The 25867-nt window shown below is 37.3% G+C and overlaps 1 long non-coding RNA gene across 2 annotated transcripts in view; it reads right to left on the bottom strand.

Annotated features, from left to right (window-relative positions):
• Positions 1-15545: 15545 nt before the first annotated feature.
• Positions 15546-25867, bottom strand: part of LOC147999701 (uncharacterized) — a 73921-nt gene continuing 63599 nt past the window's right edge. The window contains exons 3-5 of one of the 2 annotated variants that reach the window (XR_015642496.1): positions 20627-20708; positions 19389-19879; positions 15546-18184 (exon numbers count right to left, since the gene is read on the bottom strand). This is a non-coding gene — a long non-coding RNA (uncharacterized LOC147999701). The remainder of the gene's footprint in view (positions 18185-19388; positions 19880-20626; positions 20709-25867) is intronic. The other variant, XR_015642497.1, reaches the window with a different exon arrangement.

Raw genomic sequence — 25867 nt, 5'->3', positions numbered from 1 at the left:
GTGCATGATAGACAATCTATTTACCAATCTCAGCACTGACTTTATTAGAAAATAAAGGTCATGTTGCTCTTAATGTTGGCTTCGATGACTTATGTCTGTTTATAGTTTTCTGCATCATTCATGAAGGACCTGAGTATCCGTCTCTAAGAACAATGATGGAGCACAGCTTAGTACCTGGACGGAGCATCCTTCTAAAGCAAACTGCTCCCTCTCTTCTCCGGACAGCCTCCTTAGTGCTTAAGCAGCAATTTTCAAGAAAGCCATCTTCTTTCCTCTACAAATGTCTTTTATGCATCTTTAGAGTGTGAGAATTCCCTCAACTCTCTAATAAAAATGAAAAATGTTCCCATTCTGAGCAAACACAGAACACAGATGATATGGTAAAATCTTTTAAGTTCTATAAAAAGCTGCATTCTCCGAGGGGCTCCACCAGCACCCCTGAAAAGCTTTTTCTCTCCTCTTAGTGCAGAGCTGATGGCAGCTTAGCATGCAGATTTAATTACAGCTTGTCCCACATGGCTCTTTTGCACATTTCCCATATTCCTCAGTACCTTCCTCTCTCAGGACCAATCAACGTTTAGCTCCTTCCCCTTGTCAAACATGTAATCTTTCTTTGTTCTGTGATTCTGTCTAATTTTATTCTCTTTCCATCTAACTCTAATTTCAAATTTGTCCTTGTACCCACGGTTTGCCAGAGATCTTGTGACATAATCACGTGAGATTTAAAAGTGCTCTTGAAATTAATTTGAGTTGTACATGTGCACAGTTATCTAACTTGTCTTGAATCTGATGCTATCTGTTTTCATCTTTTTATCAAAATATCATTCACACAAAATAAATTTTACCATCTTGAGGTATGCACTGGACTAATTTACTTTTAATAAAAAGAACTGTATAGTGACCACTGTCATTTTCTTTTAGCAAAATTCCGAAGGCCAAACCTAAATCTCTAACATTTTAACAGCTTTTTACACTTTCCAGTTCTGAAAAGCAACTCTTGGATTTTTGCATCAATAATTGTTTTCATTCAACACTTTTTTTACAAGGGGAAGAATAGCACATAGCGCTTTTATCTGATATCCTCTCTTAAATATGTTTTGAGATCTTCTGAGAAACAGTTTGTATAAATATTTCCTTTGTTCCTTTAAATAGTCAAATTTTGCTGTATTATGCTTCTATAAATTTTTCTTGAGCACTAATTATTTGACTTTCTTTTCATAACATGAAAACTCATATGAACAATTTTATAAGCATACACTTTTTAGTTTGTTTCTGATGTGTACTAGCTGTACTGATAGTCACATTGGTGCCTAGAGTACTATTTTCCTGAATGTTTTCACAGACACTTAACTATTATTTTTCCTTTTTGGTATAAAGAGAAGTTGAGCTGGTAGGGGCATACCTGTGTATACCCTTTTATATCTGAACTTCTGTAATCCTAAAGTATTTATCTAGCTAGACTACCATCCCCAAACTTTGCATGGACCAGGTCAGAACCATGTGGACTCAGAGGGAGTTGTTGTCAAAGGCCCCAACCCTCTGGCTATCTGAGTGCTTTTTATCTGTTTGTATTGGTTTTTAAAGTTTAATATTTCATTAGTTAAGTTTGCTCTCTCTCTCTCTCTCTCTCTCTCTCTCTCTCTCTCTCTCTCTGTGTGTTTGTGTGTTTCTTTTTCTGAGTGTGTGTGGAGGGGGGTATATGTGTGTGTGTGTACAGCTATTTATGTGTCCATGGGTTTGGAACTGAAAGGTGACACTTGATAGGCTCAATGGTGGGTTCATAAAGGAAGGCGTGTTTCTGTCAGGATCTATCAGAAGCCAGTGCACCAACTGGAGGGAGAGGGGTCAATATTTCTTCCACTATTCATGACTACTCATGACAGAACCAGTCATGTGCAGGCCCAGCTTGATGCAGCTGCCTGACTATGTAATAAAACAACACATACACTTTTTTAATGGCTTTTGAGTAAGGATTGATCTTTCAGTGTAGCTCAGACCAACCTGGGGCCTGTAGGATCATCCTGTCTCTTCTTCCCAGGTACTGGGAATACAAGCATTCACCATTATGTCTAGATACACTGATTTTCAATTAATATCATCCCTAAGTATTTTAATGGGTAAAATGATTTTTTTGATCAACAAACGACACTGGAAAGAATAGTGCTAGCATACAAAAAACATAAACTACAACCTGGAGCCTGTTTATAATTTAAAAATGCAATTAATGTAAAATGAAAAAGAAGCACAATACTATCAAACATGTAGATTATATACATACCTATAAGTCTTCATGATTTTGACACCATAAATTTAAATTTTAACTGGATAAACTTCACATTTTTTTTTGCAAACTCCATGTAGAAGAATGTCAGGTTAAAGTCCTAGAAGACAGAAATTCATTTTTTCTAACCCCATTATGATTTGGTACACTCATAGAGCACTAAAATTTCAAAGTACATTCATCAACATGCATTTCTTTCTCTCTTAAAATATCTGTACAGTTCATCATCAATGTAAAATCATTACATCATCATGCTTCCTGATGTTTGCCTTGATCAATTCCCACTTCAGGTTTTGCTCTACTTTTAATAGAGCCCCCTGTTTCCCTGGTGTAGATGGGAACCCACAGAAAGTAAGGAAACCATTGACAAGAAAATATCTCAGAGGTAAAGTTCCCCAGAATTGTTAAATTTCAGGCATCTGAATTTCTTTACCTCTTGTTATAAGAAAACTAGTTTCCGGCAATTTCCCAAAGAAAATATTGTGTTTTCTTTCACTTTGTGTTGTTTAATCATTATTTTCATTTATTATTTTTAATAGATTCTCAGTGTTTAGTTTTTATTTTATAGTAACTATTGATGCTCTACATTTCTAATTTTAAGTGACACTTTCACTTTTCCAGTTTGGAAAAGTACATGCTATTTTACAAAGATTGACAAATGTATTATTTTTTCAGAACTCATTTTATCCTTATCATTTCTACTGTAATAACAACAAATTTTTCCATACACCGTCATTTTATTTCAACAAGAGAAAGTACGCTAACACGGAAACAGAATAAATGGAGCACTTACTGAGGAAACAGTAGAGAAATGACAAACCTGACGGAGAGCCCACCTGACACACAACGACTCAGCACTCGTCAGGGCTCATCAGCAGATGTGACTGACATTCAGTCAGAAACTTCAGCAATAATTATTTCTGCCTCTCATCCTTAATATTTGAGAGAGAAAACCACTCAACAATAAGTTTTCTCAAGCATTTCTGAGGAATATTGTCCCATGATGACAACATTTTGTAATTCTGGAGTAACTTGTTTCTCCATTGCTGGGCTTCCTCTGTGTGGTGATCTTTATCTGATCAAACTTTGTTGCTCTCTTTATTAAGCTTGGTATCATTGTACAAATGACATAACCAAAATGCAATGTGAATGACATGTGAGGTGCTGACCCACCACAGACCATCCAGTCACCGCCATCCTTTACCTATCAGCCGCTTAATGCAAAACTACGGCAAGTCTTTAGTGGTCAAATCTGCAGAGTCCTTTAACGGTAGATGTGTCATCCTGTCCCTGTTGTTTGGTTTTTCGGGTTTTTTTTTTTTTGGTTTTGTTTTGTTTTGTCTTGTTTTGCTTTGTTTTGTCTTGTTTGTTTTTTGTTTTTTTGATTGTTTGTTTGTTTTTCGCACTTTCATCTTTGATTCTCATGTTTGAATATTTTTCTCTTCTTTGTAACTGTGTAAGCAGTCATGACTACTTAGGAGTAGGACCTAGCTAAGTGAAACTCAGGGCTTCATTTTCAGGAAATGCCATGAAATACAATGAATTTAGGACTGACGAAGAAAGCAGTTCTATGTAGGAAATTCTGAATTTTTGATCAAAGGCTAATTTCTTTCATTCACATAAGGCCATATCTAAGAAAGAGGGATGCTTATAATTTGTTTACTATTTTGTCTTATTTGGGCAAAGTTCTTATTTTCTAAGAGTCCAAAAACAGTTCAGAAGACTAATATTTTGAACACAGTAATGAAAGAATCCTCTACCTCTTAGACTCTGAAACATGAAATAACATTTACAAATTGAGACGAATATATTACATAGATATATAAAAGACAGGTACATACAGTAATGAGCTATTAATAAGAGTTATAAGTCAAGTCCTGAATCATACAGATAAAATTGATTTAGAAATTCAGAAACTATAAATCAATAATAGTCATATGATCAGGCCCTTTACATGATGTAATGGCTCATATTTAGGGAACATTTGATTTATGACACGTGTTACTGTATGAAACATAAATATGCTTAATAATCATCCCTTTGTTATTAAAATATTATATTGATTATACATAACCAAGGAAACTGACTCCTTGATTTAATAACTTGTTTACTACATGAGACATATACCTAGGAGTCTAAAAAGACACGGCTCAAACAAGTTCATTCTATTTCTCCAACACAAAGGACTCATTTTCATCAAATCTTATTAAACACGCAGATATGAGAAGGTCCAACCTGCAGGAAGTTGTTTACTTCTTGTTCCCTGGAATGTGAAACCATAGTTGTTCATACCTTAGAAGCATGCCTTGTCTGGAAACAGTGTTGAGGTACCAACAGGAAATATGGGCAAGAGACTCCATTGTGATCTCTGTAGGAAGAAGTCAGGGAAGAAATGATAATTTAGAAGTAGATCACCTGAAAAATGTGAGTTGCCTTCTGTGGCACAGTGATATACTGGTCTTGTTCTCAGCCCAGAAGTGAACCAGGACAGACTACCCATGTACAGTAGCTGTAGAGAGGGGGAAGTCATCATGGGTTTCCTATGGGATTGATTGCTTTATATTTAAAAGCCATGCCGCAAGCCATATTCTTAGGAAATCCTAGCTAAGCCGAGGGGAGAATAAGAATTCCAGTGTCAAATGCTGAAACACTGAAAATGAAAGACTGCTGAATACATCTTCCATGCCCAAGTTGCATCCTGACATCAGAAGATCAAAACCAAGTGCTCATGATCATCTGGTATTTTCAATAAACTTCTTCCTTTCAGTACAAAACTTTGGGAGGTTATTTAATTTGAATTAACTCTGAGGTTACATAGAAAAACCATTAAGTATAAAAAATATATCAAGACTATTTCAAAAGGTAACTATATACCATGGAAACATGCACATTTCAAATACAGATAAGCTTGAACAACTTCTATATTGCTTGTATATATATTACAAATTAAAAACGGGAGAATCATAGCGGAGGGGTACTTTTCAATTCACAGTATCTAGTATCAGTAAAAAAACTGACAATTTTCTTTCATAGAGACAGTTACAACTTGAATCTACTTTCTTCTTAACAATTATAGTTGCCCAAAATTTCACCCATAAACCAGTTAAAATATTGAATATACCAGGCTTTTCAAAGAATCCTCGAGTACATTATTTAGTAGTTTATTATAGAATACATATAAGACGAGAGTTATTTTTACCTGCTTTTCAACACTAAAAGGTAAACAGCAGTTTTCTCATTTTTCCTTGGTAAAGTTAAAAGAGAGTACCAATGGGAGATATATTCATATTCATATATTCATATATATATATATGAATGACATATTTGAGTGCTACCATAGGAGCCTGGCATATCTGTATATTGGTCAGAGATCTGAGGAAAGGAACAGTGTGTGTGTGTGTGTGTGTGTGTGTGTGTGTGTGTGTGTGTGTACACAAAGATACATCCCAAACTCTAATCTTTCTTTTTTCTCATCATTTTACCTACCTAAGAGCACTGGCATTTGTGTCATTACCTGAGCTACAGTATAAGACATAGTTGGTCACATTGGACACAGTAAAATTCAAGTATCTTAAGTTGCTAATTCCTTACTTTAGAGCTCTGAAAATATTTAGCCTTACTAGACTGGGTCGAACAGATGTCTCCTGTTCTACCAATGGGTGGGCTTTATGGATTTATATGTTTATGTTTTGGGGGAGAGTAAAAATGACCTGGTAAGTGTAGTGAACATGTAGAGAGTGTGGGCTTTGTCTTGGTGTTTGTCACCGCAACAGAAACCTAAGACATATGTGGGTCAATCTCTCTACTTCTATATTCGAAGTCTTTGAAGTAAATTTTAAATAAATTCCTAATTTCTTTGAGATTTAACTGGTCTTCTACAAATGATATGAAACTGTTAGCACTTTGTGTATAATAACAATAGGATGTTTTAACCCTGATGGGTTAAAATATCTCTAGACAGGTGGTAAAGTCATATCTGAATGCTGTTAGAGGAGCCTGACATATAGGTCAGTGATCTGAGGAGAGAAATTCTCTGCCATGTTTCCACAATTGGGCATGAATTGGGCAGCACCCAATTCATGGAGCCTGGACTGAACAACTACATCAAAATTAGAAAGGATGATTTTCTTTCTTTCTATATTGGAAATCAGAGAAATGGTTTCTCTAGCCTTGGAAACTCACTGATAGGTAACAGCTTCTTAGTTCTCTGTCACAGAAAGTCATATTATGGGATTCCCTGGCTCCTAGATTAAGAACTTGGTCTAGGCTACACTATCACTCTCCCATATCCTCCAGTGTATCCACCAGATTGCCAGGGGACCACATGGCTTCTACTTATATGAGTCAAACTCTGTTGAAACATAGTCTCATGGAAAAACATCTATGCTTGTTTGTATAGGTCCTTCTTAGTTCTGGGCATCTGGAAAAACTAATACAACGTTGAACATTGAGTGTTAATGCTTCATAGAGATTTTGGTTGTCAAATGCATTTAACCAATTTAACATGTTTAACAATATTTTAAGTAGAAAAATTAGTAATTCAGATATTCAGGGAAAGAAGGACTTGTGCCTGAAAGACAAGAAAGAGGGGTGGGCAAGCCAAAATGTTTTAGCAAAGGGGAGAGAGGAATACTATAGGCAAACAACAGAACATTGTCTCTGTATTAGAGAGCTTTGGAATGAAAGATTTCTAAACCAATGAAGAACAACTCTTAAAATGCTACTTTTCCCACTGAGCAGTGGCAGAGACCTGATATCAGCAATGGGGTCATTGAAATCACCTGAATGTGAGATGACTTTATGGATGCATATATTGGAAGAACAATTTTACCAAGGGGACAAGCAAAGGGCTTAAAGACTGCATTTATTACTTAGCATTGAAAACTAACTGGACCTTCAGTACAAGCATGGTTGTAGAAACTAACAAGATAGAATTCTGCTGAATTCATACTATGCACATTGGAGGGAAATAAACCCATTTCAGAAGACTGTGTTCTATGCTTAACAGAAGGCTGCACTGTCCTATTCAGTGCAGGTTTGAATGGTGCCTTCAAATATTCATGAGCCCTGTGCTTTATGTGTGGGACATTTCAGGTCTTCTTCTCGAGCACAATGAGTATTGTATCCTTCACTATAGGGGAGGTTGCTGCCTGGTAGCATTTCTTCTTCATAAGCCATTTAAAATGCCTCACAGACCATTTTGTGATAAATTTACAAGGATGTTTTGGTCACCAGAGTTATCCCCTGAAGATATAACTAATGATATTACTTCCTAACCCTCAAATTTCTGTGGACCCACGTTATAATGAAACATATAAAGCCCATAAAGTTGTGATGACAGCATCCCTGGTTTTCCAGTGCAAAAAAATCAAATGTCAAGCATGCTCGTTGGTAAGAAATTACACTGCAACTGAACTAAACCTCCAGAGTTCTTGCAGAAAATCAGTGAAGCGGAATTCATATCTTGAGTTCTTATTTGGTGAAGGGGGTAGATACACAGTCTGGACAGTGCCTTCTAGGTAAGAAATGGGCCAAATAGCTATCATTGTGTTTTACCTTCTGGGGGAAGGACTAAGAAACAGGATCATCTGTGAGATAACATCCAGAGGTAACCAATTTTCTCAAGAAACATTCATGGACCAATGTATTACAGAACAGGTACGTAGCTCTGTGCTAGGTTCCATGAGGTATGTAAGCGTAATATAACCCTAGAGGAATTATTTAACATTCCTTTAGGGGAGTCACACACAAGAAGATATGTCATGCAATATTAGATTGGAGATGACTGACAAAAGAAAATGTGTAGGTGCTGAGCAAGAAATGAACAAAACTTTATTATCTTTATTATTCTTCACATATCACTTTATTTTAATTTTGCCTATAAATGACAATTAAAGTAGTGTTTATATGAAAAACAAAATCTAAAATGATCATTTTCAATCCATATATTTTTTGTCTACCTCTTCATAAAAGGATCAGCGGCAGGAACCATGCTAGGATGTTGATGAGCGTGCTCTAAATGCCAACTGTATTAAACAGCCTACAGGCATACACAAAGACCTACACATACAACCAGGCTGGCAATTTCATGAAATACACTTATTAATGTGTCTTGGTGTATTTGGCTGAATCTGTGAATGAGGCTTTAGATATTCAAGATGTAGTTGATCTGGCGACACTTAAAGAGTATATGTCACTGATTTTCTTTTCTTCAAGTTAGCACCAAGTAATAGTTTAAGAGTGAAAGGAAATCTGTGCATCATCTCAAAAGTTACTAGATTGTGATTTGGAGACCTTCCTGAATAGGTCACACAGACTTCCAGCAGTGCAGTACCTTCTGACAGTTGCAAGAGGAAAACAGTTGTCCTGGCAATGGTGTTTTTTATTTCCTGTTGTTTTTATTGTTGTTATTGTTTTCTTTTGTTTTTCTATCAAATATAAGAACAAAACATTTTGGTTTGCTTTTCTATTAAATATAATAATAAAATCATTTACACATAATTTTCCAGCAATGCAGAGTCCAAACAGCTCTGAGGAGATCTAGAGGATTCTTTAGCAATGATACAAGAATAACCCAAAGAAGTGCAATAATACCTTAAAACACTTTCATATCTCAAACTCAAAATGGAACTTTCTCTCAAACATTGCTCTACTCCTTAAATTGTCACCAACACGTTTCTGCAAATAAAGAATCCCTCTGAAAGTATTTACTCAAAAAAACAGAGAAATCAGAATAAATAACGCTACATCTTTTAATAATGATGACTCGGTGTCCCTGTTTATTTTTCTATTGCCATGATAAAACCCTCAGAGAAGAGGGTCTTAAAAGAAAAAGTCTATTTTAGTTCACAGTTGCAAGATATAGCCCATTATTAGAATGCCTCAAAGACATGCTCTGGATGAGTCTCTGAGGAGGGATCTATAACCAGTCCCTTTCAGCATGTACTTTTTTTTAGCTTCATCAATCTTATCTAGTTTTGGTGGCTGTATATATATGGGCCACATGTGGGGCAGACTCTGAATGGCCGTTCCTTCAGTCGCTGCTCTAAACTTTACTTCCATAACCCCTCCTAAGGATTTTTTTTCCCCTTTTAAGAAGGAGTGGGAGCATCTGCATTTTCCAGAGCATGTCCAAAACAGAGATCAATGCTAGCAGCAAACCACTGAACTGAGAACAGGACCTACTTGGGGGGAATTAGAGGAAGGACTGAAAGAGTTGAAGGAGCTTGCAACTCCATAAGAACAACAATGCCAACCAATCAGAGCTTTCAGGGACTAAGCCACTACTCAAAGACTATACATGTACTGACCCAGGGCTCCAAATGTATATGTAGCAGAGAATAGCCTTGTTGGGGCACCAGTGGAAGGAGAAGCCCTTGGTCCTGCCAAGTTTGGACCCCCAGTGCAGGGGGAATATGGGGGGACAGTAATGGGGATAGATGGATGGAATACCCATATATGGACAGGAAACTGGGAAAGGGAATAACATTTGAAATGTAAGTAAAGAACTATATCTAATAAAAAATAGATGAAAAAATGTCTCAAAGAAGCAAAAATTTGAAGCAACTGGTTATAGTACGTCTGCTATCAGAACAGAGAGCAATGTGTTGATACCAGGAAGTGTTCAAACCACTCTCTGTACGTTGCTTTCCTGTTTTCTCTGCTGGCTCTTCGGCAAGCTGCTTACAGTAAAGAGCACTGTGGCCTATGAATGCTGAAGGTAAGAAACAGATTCGTGTTCCATTAGGGATGCAGCTTATTGTGTCATCATATGCTTTGTAAATCAGTGGTTTCTTTTGCTGTGGCGTTTAAGTCACAATCTCATTATGAAGGAAGGGTACAGGAATTTTAATGTTATGCTACAAAATTTTAACACTAGGGTACTTGTATTTTAATATTTTGATATGGTCCTGAAATAATAATAGTTATCCATATGCCTAGATTATCAGTCTAAAATTTTGTATGCATAAGTTGAAATATATATATATATATATATATATATATATATATATATATATCTTACCTGACTATTGAATTATTCAGTCCTAATTTTCAATGAGAAAAATAATCAATGTGATGATACCTCATGAATAAATACTTACAAATTTTCAATGAACTCAAGAAAAAATGCAACTGTTATTAGCCTTCCCCAGTATAAAGCTTCAGTCTATGGCGATAGATTCATAAGGTATTTAAATTACCATGGGCAGACACATTAATGACAGGAAGTACTGGTGGCCTTGTAGTCACTGAAGGCCTCATGAATTGTCATTGAGCTTAATAAGGAATCAACCACTTTGAGATTAGTTTTACAGTTTCTTGAAAAATTTATATTTACTTTCATATAATAGAGGAATTAAAGTGTGATGAGGATAAGCAATGAAAATATGTCTCAGCAAAGACTTGCACAGGCCTGTTTAGAAACTTTGTAAACATCTCAAATAGGAAATGGTCTTAATAATGTCCTTCATTGGATGAATGAAAGAACAAACTGGGCTACACTGACAGTGAAATACACCTCATTGGCAGACATGGTTATACAATCAATCTAAAAACAGCATGCGGATTGAAAGAACTTGGGGAAAACTGACTAGTTTTGTTTCATCCCATCAGTGGGAAACACAGAAAAGACAGATTCAATCAGCAATGATAGAGGACAGAGAGAAGTTGCCTGGGGCAAGAGGTGGGCGATGATTGACTGAAATGGGTATTGGAGATTTTTTTTGGGTGCAGCAAATATTTTCTATCTTCAAGATGTTTGCAGTTACAAGGGAAAATATCACTGAAATATAAAAAATAATTATAAAAATAAACATAATATACTTAAGCACCAAACACAGGTATTTTAAAGAACTAGAATACATAGTACCAAATGAAGGAAGCAGTTCGTACAAGATAAAAGACAGTTCACATTTCCAGAAGCTCTTAGTGTTTGAACACCATGTGAATGGGGAGAAAGAGGTTTTCATAAATAATTGAATGAACATGAACATCTTACAAATAACAATGTCCAGATCCCATCTCAGAATTAGTTCTGTAGATACTGAAGTTTGTTCCGGATAAAACAAATTAAAAGCTTGTCTTCTATAATAAAAGGCCTCTATCACCAAGACACATATTCATATATATATATATATATATATATATATATATATATATATATATATATATATATGCTTGCTGAGGGACAAGTCCACAGTAATTAGAGATTATCTGTAGAAATAATTTGAATAGTATACAAGAAATATATATTTTGAAAGATTTATATAATGTGTTGAAAGTTAATTTTGTGCCCTCTTTTTTTTTCCTTAGTGATAGACTATATCTTTAATCCCATCTTCGGGAATTGGATGTACATTAAACTTGAGCTGAGCCTGGTCTACTTAGTGAGTTCTAGCCCAGCCACAGAAACCTGGTGAGACTCAATATGACACACACACACACACACACACACACACACACACACACACACACACACACAAAGAGAGAGAGAGAGAGAGAGAGAGACCAAAAGACAGACAGACAGAGACAGAGACAGAGAGACCCAGAGACAGAGAAAGAGACAGAAAGACAGAGACAGAGAGACAGAGTCAGAGAGAAGAGAGAGAGAGTTTGAGTATAGCAGTCAGTGGATACTAATGGAGAAAGATTCAGTTTTCCTTAAGAATAAGTTTCCAATCCAAAATTGTCAGCCCTTAATACATACACACATGGATAACACTTATTGAACTCTGTATGATATATATATATATATGAAACAACAATAATTATATCATAGAGATGTTATGAATTTGAGAACAAGGATATGGTATGAGTTGAAGAGAGAGAAGACTTTTTTTCTGTCTAAATGATTGTTTTTATTTCTTTTCTTTTCTTTAATTGGATATTTTCTTTACTTACATTTCAAATGTTATCCCCTTTCTCAGTTTCCCCTCCAGAAACACCATACACACTCCCCTTCCCCCTGCTTCTATGAGGATGTTCCCACTCCCACCCACCTATTTCCATCTCAGTGCCCTGGCATTCCCCTCCATTGTGGAAATGAGCTTTCACAGGACCAAGGGCTTTTCCTCCTATTTATGCATTGGTTGTTGTTTTAGTGCATGGGAGCTCTAGTGGGTCTGGTTGTTTGATATTGTTGTTTATGGAGTTGCAAGCCCCTTCAGCTCTGATGAGTTTTTAATGAGAAATATACAACGGTATATTCATGTATGAAAATCTCAAATGTTAAGCACATAATACTCAATATCACAGTCATAAACGATAATTATAAAATTATGTTCAAGCAATAGACTCATCTATGTTATAAGCAAAGAGGTGAAAAGAAAAAGAACTGCTGGTGAAGATAAGTAATTGTTTGTGGGTACGGAGCCCTTGAACACTGCTTGCTGAGGGTGATATGATGTAATCGTATTAGAATCAGTATGAGGGTTCTTCAGAAAATTAAAAACATGACTCAGGAATAGTGCTTTTAAGTACATATCTGAGCAGAATTAATCATGTAATCTTTCTTTTAGGTATATATACATAGGAAAATAATCCAGGAATCTTACTTCTTGGTATATATCCAAAAATAATAAACTGACCCACTTGTGCATTATTCAAAGTAGTCCAGATGCATAAGGGTCACTGAAAATCAATATGTAAAGTATAAATTATATCACACACACAGATATAGATATATAGATATAGATATAGAGATAGAGATAGAGATAGAGATGGAGATAGAGATAGAGATAGAGATATATAGCATTATTTCTTGAGGTAGGGTCTCCTACTGAACCTAAGTCCACCTGTTGCCAGTCTTGAGCTGTGTCTCGGCTTCCATCTGTCTTTGTCCCTCTAGCCACAGAGTTACAGATGCACATCACTAAGAGTGATCCATCTCCCTAGCTCCTAAATACGTGCCCTTTTTATTTGACAGTTACACCACACACAAAAGCATTGAACACCATAAAATAAATCTCCAGGGAGAAATTAGCTTCCACCTCTTGTGTAACATAGATTTATGTAATATACTGATGCAGACTTTTGTATACATATTTTTGGAATTAAAAGAATGGGGGAATTAAACATAAATAAAAGTAGATTATATTCTTCAAATATGGTGCACAGTATTTTCAGTCCATAAATCTAGTCTATGAAATAATTTTGACATTTTATGACTCATGGGACTTCATGAACCATCTTCCAGTGTGAATGTATGCTACCTGGTACAGGGACGTCTTTCCATCTGTTTTAATTTTCACACATAATCTTCTCCCACACTCAAGATATTTAAGTTTTTCCCACAGGGAATAAACACACTGTATTTATTTTAGAATATTAAAGGAAAATGTAAATTAGAGATTCTTTATTTAGTAAATATAGCACTTTTTGCATATAACGAGGGAAATTCAAGTTATCCAAATCATGACTTGTTATAGTCTTTCCACTGAGGTCTCCTTTTTTTCAAGAAATTTTATGCTATCTTTGACTAATAAAATGTGTAGACATATCAACCACTTACTGAAAACAAGTCATATGGATGCATACTCTATAACAGCTCTTTGATATAGATGTGTCTGTGTGTGTGTGTGTTAGAATTAATTAAAAATAAAAGCTAATGTGAACATCAAAGAATTATCTGCTTATATTCTTAATGAATTAAGTCTTAGTTCCATGTTTGGTGTGGAGCAACTTCAAGGCTCATCAAAGTTGACCTATATCTTGTTTCCATCCCTGTCAATACTGAGAATATAACTTCATGAAAATACACTGCAAAATGACAGAAACATATTTGGGGACATTTCCAAAAAGATCAGTGATTTTGTATAGATACCCAGTCAAAAACTATTAATGACTTTTAATGGAAACCAGGTCAGGAATTCCAACAGGAGCTCTACAATCACATGTAGGGGAAGATCACAATTATACTAATTACATGTGTATGTGCTATAGAATAATGCTAAAAAAATGCATTAAATCTTTGTTTTCTATGATAAAGCCACTATGTTTTTGTAAGGAACAAAATTGGTATTTTTCATAAAAACGTCAATATTAATAACAGAATAGTCTTGACTCTAAGCAGAGATATTATGGAGCATCCATTGGTGTAATGTGCTACAGTGGATAAGTGCATGTATCTTTGACTGAGACGCAAGGCTGCAGGGAAGTTGAATGATTCACACAGGTGAGCCCTACCAGAAATACCTCTGCTTTGTCCCACAAAAGAATTGTAATTAAATGTTGGTCCTTGAACTTTGAAAAATCCTTTCTTTTAATTAATTTGTCTCTGAGGTTGCATTTCAATCATGAGATAAAAGTACAAGACTATCTTTTCTCTTTAATATTAATACATATATCTGATGTCCTGGGAAATGCATTTGCCATAAGTATAAATGTAAACAAAACTTCAAATAATTATTAAAAAAGTATAAAATTAATTATATGTCAGGCTAAAATATAAACATTTTGTCATCTCCACTTTGCCTATTTTGTTAAATAAATACCACTTCCCTTTAAAAGGCAAAAGATTATCAATACCCTGTGTGAACCATTATCTGTCCACTAGTTATAAATGGGTTTTAAAGGAGATGTGGTCTTCATAAGATTTAAAAAGTTCCACAACAGTAATCAGAATTTTCAACTGTCTCTGAATAGTGTATCTTGAAATTAATCCATTTCGACATACACAACTTCAATACATCCTTCTGTGTGCTGTTGTCTTTGTAGGGATATGTTATTTGTTTCCTACTGTGGATAGACACTTGATGGTTTCAGTTCTTGCTAATGCAATAATCAAACACATTCTTGCCCAGGCCTGAGCTCTGTTTTTTTTTCCTAATGTTATTTATTAGTGATTAGAATCTCAGGCTACTAGACAATGATAGCTTCAAGTCATTAATCCTCACAGAGCCAATGATTTATGTCACGCAGAGTCGATGTTCTGATGTTGCTCGGCACAAGTCAGTGCTAGGCAGAGGACAGAATCTCCTGGGCCTTTCTGATTCTGTTTGTGATTGATGATGATAATTTCAAATTGTAGTTAATAAAGATTGGTAAGATCAGAAACTTATGACAAACTGTAGTCTTTGTACAACAACTTCTTTGTACACCAACAAATTAAGTGTAAACAGAATGCCCACGACTGATAAAAGCAAAGCTGGCGTGCAGTGACCGTCACACTGAAAGGGGGCATTCATAAAACTCAGGATCAACCTGAGCTGCATCATCGGGGGTTGAGACCATCACAGAATGTGTAGGAAGATATAGTCAGGCACTGTTATATTTAGAGAAGTTTATTAATATATAATGATTTATATAAAATATATACTATATGATACAAATTATATAATGTTATCTGTTTACATTATATATCAGTCATTATTATGAATAATCACATCCTTCAAAGCACTAATATTTACATCATTAACCCCTGCTCAGTTATAAATGCTATCATTAGTTGGCATCCTAGCTGTATTTTCTTAGTGACAGACATACACACCCTGACGTAAGCCATTAGGTGCAAATATTTGTGCCTCAAATTGCCCCAGTGTGTCAGAGAGTACCCTCTGTCTTCATCCTTTCCTATTTTAATTGATAACACAAATTACACTACCATTTTATACTGCTAGATTTTAAGTTATATGATCAAAATCTAATACTGTCTTTAAGTTTTATTAATATAATAAATGTAGTCATTTGCCCAGTGTCAATATGTTATGTGTTGTCAGTCAGCTGCAGGAGAAATATCTGAATTTCCAGTGTCTGATGGTTTTTATTATATGTCTCTTCATATCAGTAATGAACATTTGGCCTTTTATGTCTTCAGTCCATAAATTTTTGAGTTGTCCTTTTTTGCACGAAGTTGTTGAGTTTTTCGTGTGTTCCGGAGTATGGTCTTGTCATTCAGGATAATTTAAGTATTTTCTTTTTGTTTGTTATTCAGTAGCTTTGTTTATTGTGCCTTTCTCAAGAGAAGTTTAGATTCTATTTTATTTTAATTGAATATGTTTAAAACTATTCTAAGGTATTAACATAAACTTAATTTTGTCAGTAGTAGGTCAATTTATATTAAACTACATATTACAAAATCTGTGCATAATGTATAATATATATCTTTTTTTAGTGTCATCATCTACTTTGTAATTTTCTTTCATATGTTAGTTAGCATGCGCTGTTGTGTGTCCTTATACAGTTTCCTACTATCCAGCTCCTTCTCACTTCTGACTTCTGCTTGTTCTCTTAGCCTCCCCCGAGCGGCATTCCATCTTTTTAAGGATATCAGGACTAACCTTTATAGCCATGTGACTTCCATGAGTCTTCTGTTCACATTACCTCATCCTCATGCATAGATTCCGTGCATTAAATCTCTCACGCCTCATTTTTAAAGCCAGTTTCACTGAAGAACAATCCCATCCACTCCACTGGTCTCACCAAACTGGATGTAACTGTAATTAGCTGTTAGAGTCAGGAGAGTGGGCAGGCCAACGCCAGGACTGGCCTCACTCTTCTCTGTAGCTCTCCTCTCTCTTCTGTTCTTGGTCCATGAAAATACATGTGATTTTTTTTGTTGTTGTTTTTTTGCTGTTGTTTGTTTTGTTTTGTTTTGTTTCTGCTATTGTTGTTTCCTTGGGTTTGCTTGCTTGTTTTAAAGAAGATGACAGAAACCCTCAATTACTGCTTCAGGTCCTCAGGCTTTTCTATCATCACCATGTATTAGTTGTGTGTGTGTGTGTGTGTGTGTGTGTGTGTGTGTGTGTGTGCGCGCGCGCGTGTTACCTCACATAACAAACTTACAATATTCTGACTGGCATGGAAGACTTATTTTGAGAGAAAGAATACATGGATGCATCTTCATCAGGTGCTATCTATGAAACACACACACCCTACTTGTGAACAAGGAACATCTCTCTTCAAGATAGGAAACACACATTCCAGGCTGACTCAGCCAAACTCTATACCTTCCTTGAGAGAGAGATGGCAATTTCTTCCCAGCAACCAAGATTACCTCTCACTGAAGCTGCCACAGAAGCAAGAATACAGAGCCCTATGTATGCATATGTAGAGGTACCTTTAATTTTTCATATTGTTGTTTTCATTTTTTCATAATGTTGTCATTATAAAAAGGTGGTGGTAACCAACATTATAGAATGTAAAAATAAATAAATGTCCTGCAAATAATGATTCCTGTTATCTACCAACAAGCCTTTCTGGTGAATGTAAACTTAATTGCAGTGCATTTCCTTAATGGTTCTGTTAATTGGTTAGTCTGATATGATATCTTTGAAGGGCTGAAATAAGGCATTAGTGCTTGCTCTTCCCTAAAAGCTTGTAATGATACAAACATGTGGAAATAATGTCTTTTCGATATTAGGCGATTTAATGAAAATAGTTATAGTTCAATTTTATTTGAGTTGAGTTCATTTGTTCAACCATATGAAGGTTTAACACAGAGAACATTACTGACAAGCAAGATCTATTTACATAAAACTTCACAACGATCAGGAACTGATTCTTAAAATGTCCACTTCTCGTTTTCATTCATTGGTATGGAGAAGGCTTTAAAATCACAAAATCCTGGTGCTGCGGCTTCTGCCTGCAGTGCCCGTGCTTGTTGGGTTGAAAAAGGAGGAATGTCATACATTGAGGCATCATCTAGTGAGCTTCCAGCCTGTGGTACAGGATGAAAAAATGCCTATAGTAAACTTACAGAGGGAAAAAGGAAGGAAAGGGGAAAGAAAAAAAAGAAGGAAGGAAGGAAAGAAGGAAAGAAGGAAAGATGGAAGGAAGGAAGGAAAGAGAGAAGGAAGAAAAGAAGGAGGGAAGGAAGGAAAGAAAGAAAGAAAGAAAGAAAGAAAGAAAGAAAGAAAGAAAGAAAGAAGGAAGGAAGGAAAAAGCAAGGAAGGAAGGGAGAGAGGCCTGAGAGAGGGAACACAAAGAAAACGGAGAAATAGGGAGGAGGAGGGGGGGAGTGGGAGTGACAGGACAGAAAAAAGAAAAGGAAAAAGGGGGAGAAAAAAAGAAAGTGATCCTTCAAATGCTTGTTATATTTTTATGCAGGGGAGTATCTTTCTCTTTATAATGTCTACTCTCTCCTGAACTGTTTCCAGCAGGAATAAGCAACACAACTTCTCCCCAGCACTTCTCCCTTCCCCACTTCCTCTCTATCCTTCACTCAGTTCCTCCCTCTCATTCCTCCTTTTCTCCCTTGCCTTCTTCCTTTCCTACCTTCAGTGTTAATAACTGAACTCAGGGCACATGCTGGGAAACGATTTACCTCTGAGCTACTGCCCAGCCCTAGTACTCTTTTTGCATCTCGCAGTGGCTGAATTATGTGGGCCCCTTTATCTTTACTTTTTCACTTCTTAAAAGAAAAATAAAAAGATCTAATAGACCGCTGAGAGAAACATTCAATTCTCTGTATTTTCTTGTCTAATTAGACTACAGATGCTGTTTGAATATTCTCCTGCCTAGACAATTTTTGCCCTGTCTTGGGGGAACCACTCTAAGAGACCATTCATAACCTTGTCCTGTAGCTTCATTCTCATTGTGTTTCAGATTTCCCTCTCACTCTGTTCATTAGATAATTCCATTCATTCCTTAATTGAATTAGCTTTATTATTCAAACATGGCATTATTATAATGGTATGCAAATGATGTGTTTTCCTTTTACTGGATATTTGCAAACTTGGGACATTATAAAGAGATTTAATCTTCTAAAGGAGGAAAGTCAACACCAAGAAGGTGTGGCAGCTGCCTATTGTTGTACCTAACTCCTGAGTCTCATGGAATAGATTTAGCCCCACACTCAAGGTGATCACAATTTGTGACTGTTATAGCTTGCTTTCAACTTCCTTTTACATTGTGAATTATATTCCTGTGTTCATGTTGTACTAGATGCCATTCTATATTTCATATTGATTTACTTTTTTTCTACCTCACCAACTTTTGGATTTTTGGCTAGGTGTGATGGTAAGTTGCCTTCAAACCCAGCACGATCTCTGTAGACGGTGAGGTAGGAGAATTATATATTTGGGGAGTACCAGGGACACCTAAGAAGACTGTCTTAAACAAAGATAGTGCATTTTATTGTATTTCTCATATGACCAGTGGCATAACTTACCATGCACTTAGGTTACATCCAAATCCTTCTGTTTTACTATTCTTCTAACTTAAAATATAATTTCATAGGTCTCTGAATTATGCTCTTCTTTTCTCTTTCTCCTGTGAATGCTTTCATCCTTTCTTTATGATGACCAACTCCAAATTCTAAGTAACGAAGTATTTCAGCCTGCTTCCCTATCTGGATGAGTACGAAGCTGCTTGAGTCTCTGAGATGATTGCTCTTTGCAGACTCTGTGATTTATTTTGTTTTTTAGGAGGCGAATGGCCAGCTGAGAAGTGTGATTCAAGTCACATGTTCTTACTTAAATAAATCAATGAAGTTATAAATGTCTTCTTTGAATTTTTCATCAAATATGCTTAATTAGATTTTCGTACAATTTGTGATACAGATAAATATGTTAAATACAATGTTTTTCTGCACAGAGAGACAGGGTAGTAGAAAATCTCCTAGCTTCAACTCTCTGACATAGATGTGTTGCACCCAAATTTCTGAAAAAAAAAGAAAAAAGTGTCAAAATCTTGTTCATGCTATCCATGTCACCCGTTCGAAAGGGGTAACTTTCTATCCTGAAAGTTTAACTGATCAAATCTCCTATTTCATTTCTCCTAGTAAACGACAAGAGCCAATGCCCTTCTAAAAGCCATGTGTCCCTAAATGTTCCTTGCCATTTCCATTTTCTGCTGTCCTATCACAATCTATACATTGTCTCCAAAATTGTAAGATTGCCCCACAACCTAATTCAAATGCAGTAGAGCTTCTTCCGTATGTATGTCCTTCATATTCTACGGCTATCAGAATATGGGTAAGGAATGAGAACAGAGTTGTGTAATTCTGGATGCCCGCCACCACTGTGGCAGCAGGGAAAGTGCTGTCAAGTAGTAAATTATTCTGTCCTTTAGACCAGAACAGAAATGGCTTATTGAGTACACTCAGGAGAACAGCAGTCAGGGCAGTAACTAGAGCATTGAGGAGAGCAGAGGGCAAAGCAGCTGCAGGGGCTGATTTAGTTACTTTTAGATTGCAGTGACAAGCTACCATAAGCAAGGCAAATTATGGTCGAAAAGGCTTGATTTTGGCTACAGCTTCAGGAAGTTAAAGCTTATAATGCTGGAGAAGGCATGGCACCAGGGAGAATCAACAGGAGCCAGAAGCTAGATCAGCACATCTCATCCACACACAGGAAGCAGGGAGAGTGAATAAGAAATGGGACAAGGCTATATACTCCCAAGTCCTACCTGAGTCACACATTTCCTCCAGCAAGGCTGTACCACCTAAACGTTCCAGGACATTTTGGAAAAGCACCAACACGTGGGATGCCTGGGGAACAAGGGTTTAAGGTATGAGTCTAAGGTGGATATTTCCCATTCAAATCACCACAGTGGCATCTTTCTTTTGAACGAAATCCATATCTAATTACTATGACTTTCCTGGGTGCATAAATGCAGGTTCCTGTCATGTAACTCATGGCATGAAGAGGACTGATGCGCTGGTGTCAGTAAGATCCATAATACATTCATTTTCCCATTGTACAGTCTCTGTCTTGAAAATAAAATGTAAATGAAAGTAGGCCAGCTTGATCAAGTTAAGTCCTGGTCAGTGGGTCAGAGCACTGAGCCTGGACAGCCACCATACAGAGCCGAGCCGGACAACAGCATTCCTAATGGAGTTGTTTGGGATTCAGTGCTTTTGAAGATTAATGACAGGAAGGACTCCATGTTCTAATTTCTTATTGAACTCCTCCTTTCCTGAACATATGTTTCCCCATAGTTGGTGGCCTCCCTTGTTCTATATTAGTTGGTGAAGACAGGTTCATAATTTTGTGGCTGGAAGATTGTGGTACACATTTTGTGGTCCAGCTGTGATTTTGGAAGATCCACCACTTTTTTTCTCTCCCAGGGATCAAAGCTCCATACCAAGCTTGAAAGATGAAACAGAGCCCAGAGCATTTGGGATTCTGCAAGATCCTGATCTGCCAGGGATTGCTAAAGGTGAAAGGGTCCGGGGAGGGTGGAGAAGCATTCTCTGAAGATCTTCAGGGAAACACCTGAGTCTTAGCTTGTGCATATGCCTTTATACATGGTGGGAATGTGCACATACATGTTATTCAGGGTGAACTAGGGTTATATATGGACTTTGGAGAGTGGGAAGGAGTTTCCAGGGTAAGTAAAAACCAGTAGAGTTTACACTTCTATGGATGCTTCCTTTGTGTGGGGAAGAATCTTAAGAAACCCAGGTACTTGCTGAGAGGAAGAAAGGAAGCAGAACCTGTAATCTCACCAAGGCTCTGTGACACACAGCAGGTAGTGGGTATGGGGATTTGAGATCACCAATCAAGGTCAGAGAAGGAGAAGCCCTGATGTAAAAGGAGCCCTCCTTTTTTCTCTAAGAAGTATATCTGGACAATGGTAAACTTGTATCTTAATCAGCGGGTCCCAAGAGAAAAGTAAAAGCTTATCTTTATCCATATGATTTTAAGTCCATATGAATAGCTGAGGCTACAGCATCAAAGTAAGTTTCATTAACATTCGGGAGGAATCTTGGCTCCAAATTCAATCCAGTCAACACAAGCCTAGCTTGTCTTCATTGTGGTTTCGAAACCAGAAAAAAAAAAAAAAGAAATCATCCTTCTAACCAAAATGCATTTGACTGATATTGTTCCAAGCAGACTGTCAAGAAATAAAACAAATATGGAAATGATAACATAGAACTTTAGCCCAAATTGTTTATTACTGAATTCAGTGAAAATATATCTTCAATAACTTCTTCCTCTGTGATTCATCTATTTATTTTTTACTTACTTATTTTGAGTGCTCGTCTGTGCTAATCTCAGAGTCTCAAGACTCAGTACTGAGAGGTTCTGCCTTACTTGTGGGCTTTTGTTAAAGAAGCAGGATTGCGAATCACCAATGTTGTGTGGTGGGGTCTGAAACTAAAGGCTCCTTTTGACAAAAGATTGCATTTACCAAAAGACTACAGTCTGCCATAGACTTAAACAATCCGTAAGCAGTTTTCATAGTTACTACAATGACTTTGCAGCAATGCTTTGGTACAAGAGCACACAAAGCAAGGGCCCTGATCCCACAGGATCTGACAGAGTCCACAGGTTCGGTTTAGAATAAAGCTGTGAAGCAGAATTCCTAGAAAGCTTTGACTGAAAGCATGAGTGATTAGAGGGCTTCAATGATATGGACACGCAAGAATGTTACATGTCCAGAACCAAATTATGTAGGGAAAACATGAGTCCTAGTAGCTATTTGTATGTGAACTTTGTGTGTGTGTGTGTGTGTGTGTGTGTGTGTGTGTGTGTGTGTGTGTGAGAGAGAGAGAGAGAGAGAGAGAAAGAGAGAGAGAGAGAGAGAGAGAGAGAGAGAGAGAGCGCATTAAGTATTTCCTTTCAAGGGTATGAAGAGTACCCTAGTACCAACCAAGCAAAGAGCTGCGAATGCTGTCATATAGCGTCTGAGGCCAGTAGCAGAGGTTTCCTTATTTTGCTGAAACTACACCCCACCACCGTCCTGCCAGTGAACCTATCAATACGTTTGAAATTCTTTTTTTTTAATTAGATTTTTTATAACTCACATTGCAAGTGTTATTCCCTTTCCCGGTTTCCTGTCCATAAGCCCACATCCTCACCCCCTCCCCAATACGGGTGTTCCCCGCCTCCACCTTCCTTACTGCCCCCTCCTCAGACATTCCCCTGCACTGGGGGTCCAACCTTTGCAAGACCAAGGGCTTCCCCTTCCACTGGTGCCCCAACAAGTTTATTCTCTGCTACATAAGCAGTTGGAGACCTGGGTCAGTCCATGTATAGTCTTTCAGTAATGGTTTAGTCTCTGGAAGCTCTGGTTGGTTGGCATTGTTGCTTTCATGGGGTTGGAAGCCCCTTCAGCTCTTTCACTCCTTCCTCTAATTCCCCCCCAAGGGGGTCGTCTTCTCAGTTTGGTGGTTTGCTGCTAGCATTGACATCTGTATTGGACATGCTCTAGATGTGTCTCTCAGGAGAGATCTATGTCCTGTCCCTTTCAGACTCCAGAGAACCAAATAACTCCATTAAATATGGGGTTTTGAGCTAAACAAAACATTCTCAGCTGAGGAATATCGAATGGCCGAAAAGCACCTAAAGAAATGTTCAACATCCTTAGTCATCAGGGAAATGCAAATCAAAACAAACCTGAGATTCCACATCACACAGTCAGAATGGCTAAGAACAAAAACTCACGTGACAGCAGATGCTGGCGAGGATGTTGAGAAAGAGGAACACTCCTCCATTATTGGTGGGATTGCAAACTGGTAATGACTCTGGAAATCAGTCTGAAGGTTTCTCAGAAAACTGGACGCTTGAAATTCTTTATGGCTTTATTTGTTCTGGTACTATTCAAAGTTCAGGAAATTGCTACTGCATTGAAATTTTGCATGGGTTGGGGAACACCCTCATAGAAGAAGGGTTTGGGAATGGGATAGGGGGTTTATAGACGGGAAACCAGGAAAAGAGAATGTTAGAAATGTAAATTTAAAAAAATTTTTTTAATTTTAAATTTTTTAAATTTTAAAAAAATCCAAGAAAAAAAACACACAAAACCCATGTTTTCAGGTCACAATCCCTCACAGCACAATCTGTTTACTTCATCTACAATCTAAGTGCTTAGGTGCCTCATAGCAGCTATATCAGTTATGGTGATAAGGAATGAAGTTTTCAGGATCACATATACAGTGACATTGTCTTCCAGCTCATGGCACTACACAACCATGTGCCATTCACCTGGAGGGTCATATTTAGTAGTGTGTCAGGAAGGTAGACATTGGTTTAACACCTGAAGTAGTGGGTGACGGAGACGCAGTCCAAAACAGTACTATTCACAGCAAACCAGACCACGTGGAAGAACAAGGAAGAGAGAGGCAAAGATTAAAACAGAGACAGGAGGAACACCCATTCAGAGCCTGCCCCACATGTGGCCCATACATATACAGCCATCCAATTAGACAAGATGGATGAAGCAAAGAAGTGCAGACCGACAGGAGCCGGATGTAGATCGCTCCTGAGAGACACAGCCAGAATACAGCAAATACAGAGGCGAATGCCAGCAGCAAACCACTGAACTGAGAACAGGACCCCCGTTGAAGGAATCAGAGAAAGAACTGGAAGAGCTTGAAAGGGCTCGAGACCCCATATGTACAACAATGACAAGCAACCAGAGCTTCCAGGGACTAAGCCACTACCTAAAGACTATACATGGACTGACCCTGGACTCTGACCTCATAGGTAGCAATGAATAGCCTATTAAGAGCACCAGTGGAAGGGGAAGCCCTGGGTCCTGCTAAGACTGAACCCCCAGTGAACTAGACTGTTGGAGGGAGGGCGGCAATGGGGGGAGGGTGGGGAGGGGAACACCCATAAGGAAGGGGAGGGGGGAGGGGGATGTTTGCCCAGATACGGGGAAAGGGAATAACACTTGAAATGTATATAAGAAATACTCAAGTTAATAAAAAAAATATAAAAAAAAGAACAAGAACAAGAAATTTCAGGAGGCTAGCTACTATGTAATGGCGACAGAGTTGAGGTTTGTATTCCTTCCCAGCTTATTAGTCTTTACACACTCAACAATTCCTTTCTTTTTCTTAATAAACTCTACTTCTGCCACTCTCCTTGTGTCCCTGGTTTAGTTATTTGGTATGACACACAAGAACCTGGAAGTCTCCGCAGGTGCTTTCAAAACTCAGAGCTATGTCTGCAACAGCAGGGGTGATGCTACAGGTGAGCCTGACTGACTTCATGAATTCTGGCATAGCTTCCCAGTGGTCCTGATGATGGAGACCTGAAGACACAGTTGATGAACATTTGGTTCCTTGATACTCATTACAGTTGACTCTTACATGGGAAGTTACTGGAACTTCTAAAATCTGATTTCTGAACCTGTCCTTGAATGGTTATGTTTAATTATTGCATCTAAAGAATGGATTCCATGTGATCCTCTTGTATATTGAAGGTTAAAAATACACTTTGCGATAAGAAGCCGGTTCAAGGGCAACTCTTTCTCCTGTAGGAAGGGTATTACTTTCAGGAGAACCACTAGGAGCCTTGAAGCAGAACTCATCTGAAGCTGTTTCTACCTCTCATGCCCCTCTAAGCAACCGTGCAATGAGAAAAATCAATGATGTATATTATCCAGCATTATCTAGGTTAAAATCATATATTAAAACCACAGGTGCTCTGTAGAATACAACATAATAAGCAACTTTCAAGAATATTGAAACTTTTCCAGCTGGGACTCAGGAGTAAATATAGCACCTTGTTCACTTTTGAGAAAGATGAAAAATGAGTCATGACATACACCTTAATCCCGGATTTGCATCTTTGACAGATGTGGGATTGGAAAGCAGGCAGAGTCATTGTGTTAGCTTTCTGAAATAAATGCTAAACCTTGACTGGCATTGAAATGTTAACTTTCAAAAGTTAAGACAAGACAGAAGCCTGACAT

This window comes from Rattus norvegicus, chromosome 18 (genome assembly GCF_021556685.1).
Source record: "Rattus norvegicus strain SHRSP/BbbUtx chromosome 18, alternate assembly SHRSP_T2T, whole genome shotgun sequence".
NCBI lineage: Eukaryota > Metazoa > Chordata > Mammalia > Rodentia > Muridae > Rattus > Rattus norvegicus.
Note: the sequence above shows the minus strand (reverse complement) of the source record. Positions and strands in the feature narration are given on the sequence as shown.